The sequence below is a fragment of the Ranitomeya imitator genome, chromosome 1 (genome assembly GCF_032444005.1).
Source record: "Ranitomeya imitator isolate aRanImi1 chromosome 1, aRanImi1.pri, whole genome shotgun sequence".
Taxonomy (NCBI): domain Eukaryota; kingdom Metazoa; phylum Chordata; class Amphibia; order Anura; family Dendrobatidae; genus Ranitomeya; species Ranitomeya imitator.
The window spans coordinates 358,142,246-358,148,848 of NC_091282.1; positions in this window are offsets into that span (position 1 = coordinate 358,142,246).

The window sequence follows — 6,603 nt, forward strand, 5'->3', positions numbered from 1 at the left end:
ACAGTACAGTTGGAAGGCAGTACAGTACATGTAGAACAGGTGTACGACAGTACAGTACAGGTGGAAGGCAGTACAGTACATGTAGAACAGGTGTACGACAGTACAGTACATGTAGAACAGGTGTATGACAGTACAGTACAGGTGGAGGGCAGTACAGTACATGTAGAACAGGTATACGACAGTACAGTACAGGTGGAGGGCAGTACAGTACATGTAGAACAAGTGTACGACAGTACAGTACAGGTGGAGGGCAGTACAGTACATGTAGAACAGGTGGAGGGCAGTACAGTACAGGTGGAGGGCAGTACAGTACATGTAGAACAGGTGTACGACAGTACAGTACAGTTGGAGGGAATTACAGTACATGTAGAACAGATGTACGACAGTACAGGTGGAGGGCAGTAGAGTACATGTAGAACAGGCGTACGACAGTACAGTACAGGTGGAGGGCAGTACAGTACATGTAGAACAGGTGTACGACAGTACAGTACAGGTGGAGGGCAGTACAGTACATGTAGAACAGGTGTACGACAGTACAGTACAGGTGGAGGGCAGTACAGTACATGTAGAACAGGTGTACGACAGTACAGTACAGGTGGAGGGAAGTACAGTACATGCAGAACAGGTGTACGACAGTACAGTACAGGTGGAGGGCAGTACAGTACATGTAGAACAGGTGTACAACAGTACAGTACAGGTGGAGGGCAGTACAGTACATGTAGAACAGGTGTACGACAGTACAGTACAGGTGGAGGGTAGTACAGTACATGTAGAACAGGTGTACGACAGTACAGTACATGTAGAACAGGTGTACGACAGTACAGGACAGGTGGAGGGCAGTACAGTACATGTAGAACAGGTGTACGACATTACAGGACAGGTGGAGGGCAGTACAGTACATGTAGAACAGGTGTACGACAGTACAGTACAGGTGGAGGGCAGTACAGTACATGTAGAACAGGTGTACGACAGCACAGGACAGGTGGAGGGCAGTACAGTACATGTAGAACAGGTGTAGGACAGCACAGTACAGTTGGAGGGCAGAACATTACATGTAGAACAGGTGTACGACAGTACAGTACAGGTGGAGGGCAGCACAGTACATGTAGAACAGGTGTACGACAGTACAGTACAGGTGGAGGGCAGTACAGTACATGTAGAACAGGTGTACGACAGTACAGTACAGGTGGAGGGCAGTACAGTACATGTAGAACAGGTGTACAACAGTACAGTACAGGTGGAGGGCAGTACAGTACATGTAGAACAGGTGGAGGGCAGTACAGTACATGTAGAACAGGTGTACGACAGTACAATACAGGTGGAGGGCAGTACAGTACATGTAGAACAGGTGTACGACAGTACAGTACAGGTGGAGGGCAGTACAGTACATGTAGAACAGGTGTACGACAGTACATGTAGAACAGGTGTACGACAGTAAAGGACAGGTGGAGGGCAGTACAGTACATGTAGAACAGGTGTACGACAGTACAGTGCAGGTGGAGGGCAGAACAGTACATGTAGAACAGGTGTACGACAGTACAGTACAGTACAGGTGGAGTGCAGTACAGTACATGTAGAACAGGTGTACGACATTACAGGACAGGTGGAGGGCAGTACAGTACAAATAGAACAGGTGTATGACAGTACAGTACAGGTGGAGGGCAGAACAGTACATGTAGAACAGGTGTACGACAGTACAGTACAGTACAGGTGGAGGGCAGTACAGTACATGTAGAACAGGTGTATGACAGTACAGGACAGGTGGAGGGCAGTACAGTACATGTAGAACAGGTGTATGACAGTACAGGACAGGTGGAGGGCAGTACAGTACATGTAGAACAGGTGTACGACAGCACAGGACAGGTGGAGGGCAGTACAGTACATGTAGAACAGGTGTACGACAGTACAGTACAGGTGGAGGGCAGTACAGTACATGTAGAACAGGTGGAGGGCAGTACAGTACATGTAGAACAGGTGTACGACAGTACAATACAGGTGGAGGGCAGTACAGTACATGTAGAACAGGTGTACGACAGTACAGTACAGGTGGAGGGCAGTACAGTACATGTAGAACAGGTGTACGACAGTACATGTAGAACAGGTGTACGACAGTAAAGGACAGGTGGAGGGCAGTACAGTACATGTAGAACAGGTGTACGACAGTACAGTGCAGGTGGAGGGCAGAACAGTACATGTAGAACAGGTGTACGACAGTACAGTACAGTACAGGTGGAGTGCAGTACAGTACATGTAGAACAGGTGTACGACATTACAGGACAGGTGGAGGGCAGTACAGTACAAATAGAACAGGTGTATGACAGTACAGTACAGGTGGAGGGCAGAACAGTACATGTAGAACAGGTGTACGACAGTACAGTACAGTACAGGTGGAGGGCAGTACAGTACATGTAGAACAGGTGTATGACAGTACAGGACAGGTGGAGGGCAGTACAGTACATGTAGAACAGGTGTATGACAGTACAGGACAGGTGGAGGGCAGTACAGTACATGTAGAACAGGTGTACGACAGCACAGGACAGGTGGAGGGCAGTACAGTACATGTAGAACAGGTGTACGACAGTACAGTACAGGTGGAGGGCAGTACAGTACATGTAGAACAGGTGTACGACAGTACAGTACAGGTGGAGGGCAGTACAGTACATGTAGAACAGGTGTACGACAGTACAGTACAGATGGAGGGCAGTACAGTACATGTATAACAGGCACTGAATAGTATAGTATAATTTCCTTAAGAACGCCCTTAAACCACTGTACTCAAATGTTGCAGTGAACATGACAATGATCTAGTTGATACTAAGCAATCTTAGGGTACCGTCACACAGTGGCATTTTGATCGCTACGACGGCACGATCCGTGACGCTCCAGCATCGTAACAATATTGCTCCAGTGTCGTAGACTGCTGTCACACTTTGCAATGTACGACGCTGGAGCGATAATTTCATGACGTATGTGCGATGTAGAAGCCGTTGGTTACTATGCGCACATCGTATACAATATCGTGCACACCTTTGTTACACCATGCGATCATGCCGCCACAGCGGGACACTAGACGACGAAAGAAAGTTTCAAACGATCTGCTACGACGTACGATTCTCAGCGGGGTCCCTGATCGCAGGAGCGTGTCAGACACTGCGAGATCGTAACTATATCGCTGGAACGTCACGAATCGTGCCGTCGTAGCGATCAAAATGCCACTGTGTGACGGTACCCTAAGGCCACGTTCAAATCTTCAGTATTTGGTCAGTATTTTACATCAGTATTTGTAAGACAAAATCGAGTGAGAAACAATTAGAGGAAAAGTATAATAGAAACACGTCACCACTTCTGCGTTTTTGGCCGGCGTCACACTTGCGAGTTTTACGGACGTAAGAGCGCAGAAACTACGTCCGTAAAACTCGCAAAAAATACGGCACAATTATTCTCTATGGCCTTGCTCCTATCTGCCGTATTAAACTGATCAGTATTATACGGCTTTCTACGGCCGTAGAAAATCGCAGCATGCTGCGTTTGTCACCGTATTGCGCAAATAAAACATCAATGAAAGTCTATGGAAGCCCCAAAAATACGGATTACACACGGACCAGCAGTGTGACTTGCGAGAAATACGCAGCGGTGTTAGCGAGAAAAGCCGGCAATTCATTGCGGTGTACAGTAAAATCACACTGACAGCTTCCAGTAGAATAGGTAGAATAAATGTGTACACATAGAATAGTTATATATATATATATATATATAATGTCAGTAGACACATGTATGTACATATATTAATATTTCATCCAGCGCGATATAGCAGAAAGCCGGTAATTCAATTACCGGCTTTTGCTTTCTCCTTCCTAAAACCCGACATGATATGAGATGTGGTTTACATACAGTAAACCATCTCATATCACCATTTTTTTTTGCATATTCCACACTACTAATGTTATTAGTGTGTATATGCAAAATTTGGCTGTTCTAGCTAGTAAATTAAGGGGTTAAATGGCGGAAAAAATTGGCGTGGGCTCCCGCACAATTTTCTCCGCCAGAGTAGTAAAGCCAGTGACTGAGGGCAGATATTAATAGCCTGGAGAGGGTCCACGGTTATTGCCCCCCCCCCTGGCTAAAAACTTCTGCCCCTAGCCACCCCAGAAAAGGCACATCTGGAAGATGCGCCTATTCTGGCACTTGGCCACTCTCTTCCCATTCCCGTGTAGCAGTGGGATATAGGGTAATGAAGGGTTAATGCCACCTTGATATTGTAAGGTGACATTAAGCCAAATTACTAATGGAGAGGCGTCAATTATGACACCTATCCATTATTAATCCAATACTAGTAAAAGGTTAAAAAAAAAAACACACACACATTATTAAAAATTAATTTAATGAAAAAAAAACACAAAGGTTGTTGTATTAATTTATTCTACTCTCAATCCACTCACTGAAGACCCTCGATCTGTAAATCAAAAAAAATAAATAAACCAAGAATATACATACCTTCCGAGGATCTGTAAGGTCCAACGATGTAAATCCATCTGAAGGGGTTAAAATATTTTGCAGACAGGAGTTCTGTTAATGCAGCGCTACTCCTGCCTGCAAAACCCCAGCAAATGAAGGTAAAGTAGGTCAATGACCTATATTTAGCTTCATTTGCGGTGAGGCGCCCTCTGCTGGCTGTTCCTAGATCGTGGGAACTTTCCTAGAAAGCTCCTAGGCTCGAGATCATAAGAGGCGCCCTCTGCTGGTTGTCCTGGAGCTGTATGCTGGTTCAAATCTCTATTTGTAAGTACAGTGATAACAGTGTAGACTCCAGAACAAATTACTGAGTCATAAATGTGTTACAGCAGAACTTGTGCTGAGCTTTATATTACTACAGTATTGCTTTTCACCAGAGCTATCACTCATATAGGAGAGCTCGCCCTGTCAAAAACAAGGAAGTTTCCGAACTATGGCAACTGCATTGCAACTGCTCAAGAGACAATTTGAGAAAAATCCTTTAAAGGGGCTTTCTGGTTTTAGAACTCCCTTCTTCCCCAGCTGCAGTTTGTTTTGAAAAAAATCAAAAATAAAACTGTGCTTCAAATTTCCTCCCTTGGTCCAGTGCTGAGTCTCTGCCAGTGCTTCCTGGTGTCAGTAATTATCAACAGCGCTGCAGTTAATAACGGAGCTCAACTTATGCGATCCCCTGATTTCCCTCCTCTACATTTTTCATTACGAGTGACAGGAAGATGCCCGTTTATACAATGGGATGTGCTGCCATTAGTTTATTTTGTTAGTATGTGATCAAGTTTGAATGGCCAATGATTATTCATTCTTGGTATAAATGATCATTTTGGTCAATTATCACCCGATGTACAAGGCCATCAACATTATTTAAGATATACTTACTATGGGAAATTATTTTAAGAGAGTGGGGAAAGTGAAGCTATGTCAGCAACAGACAGATCATCTGGGTCTGTCTACAACACCCTGCAAAAGCATCTGGAAAAACCTGCTGGCTGCATAGTTAATTGCCTGGTTGACAACCTGCACTTCTTTTGCATAGGTTCCTTAACCGTGATGAGGTGTGATAAGGATGGGAGTATCGCTCAACACTAATCACACATTGGTGAGGTAACTTCACATTAGGCCTCCAAAATTGTTGTTCTCAATAACCCCTAAGGGGGATGTACCAGTGCCACACCTCTGACATGCGGGAGTTGCCGACCTGCCTGACAACTATATGTTCTGGTGCTCATTTTATAAGATTAGCCCAATTCATGATGTTAATGTAGAACAACTCTACAGTAACTGATGCGAGCTGAGCAAGCTCCAGTCGCTTCATTTTAATCTCTTAAATGACATTGTCAAGAATACAAATCATATTTTAACTCGGTGGCCTTCTCTTCAGACAGCGATCAGCCACATGCATGACAAGATCGTGAGATGCTGGTCAGATGCCATGGCAGCCGGGGGATTTAGAAGATCTCTGGGACTTCTATGTGAGACCACCTATAAAGCCCAGCCTGTGTTTGGGATTCATAGGAGATTGTCAATTTCACAAATATTGCATAGACAATCAAGTGATTAAAATATTTTCAAAAAATAACAACCCCCACCCAAAATGTAAAAGTTGAAATAATCTCCCTTTTCCTCCAACAAAAATAGCAAATTGTAAAAAATAAAATGCATGTGGAATTGCCTGAACTAATAAAATACAAAGCTCGTTATCTCATGTGGTAAATACCAAAAATGGAAAAAAGATGGAAACATCTGAATTAGGCCGGCCTCACACTAGTGAGTTTTACGGACGTAAGAGAGGTGCAGAAAATACGGATTGCATATGGTACAATGCATCTCTATGGCCAAGCTCCTATCTGCCGTATTTTACTGATTTGTATTATACGGGCTTCTACGGCCATAGAAAATCGCAGCATGCTGCGTTTGTCACCGTATTGCGCAAATAAAACGTCAATGAAAGTCTATGGAAGCCCCAAAAATACGGATCACACACGGACCAGCAGTGTGACTTGCGAGGAATACGCAGAGGTGTTAGAGAGAAAAGCCGGCAATTCAGTGCGGTGTACAGTAAAATCACTCTGACAGCTTACAGTAGAATAGGTAGAA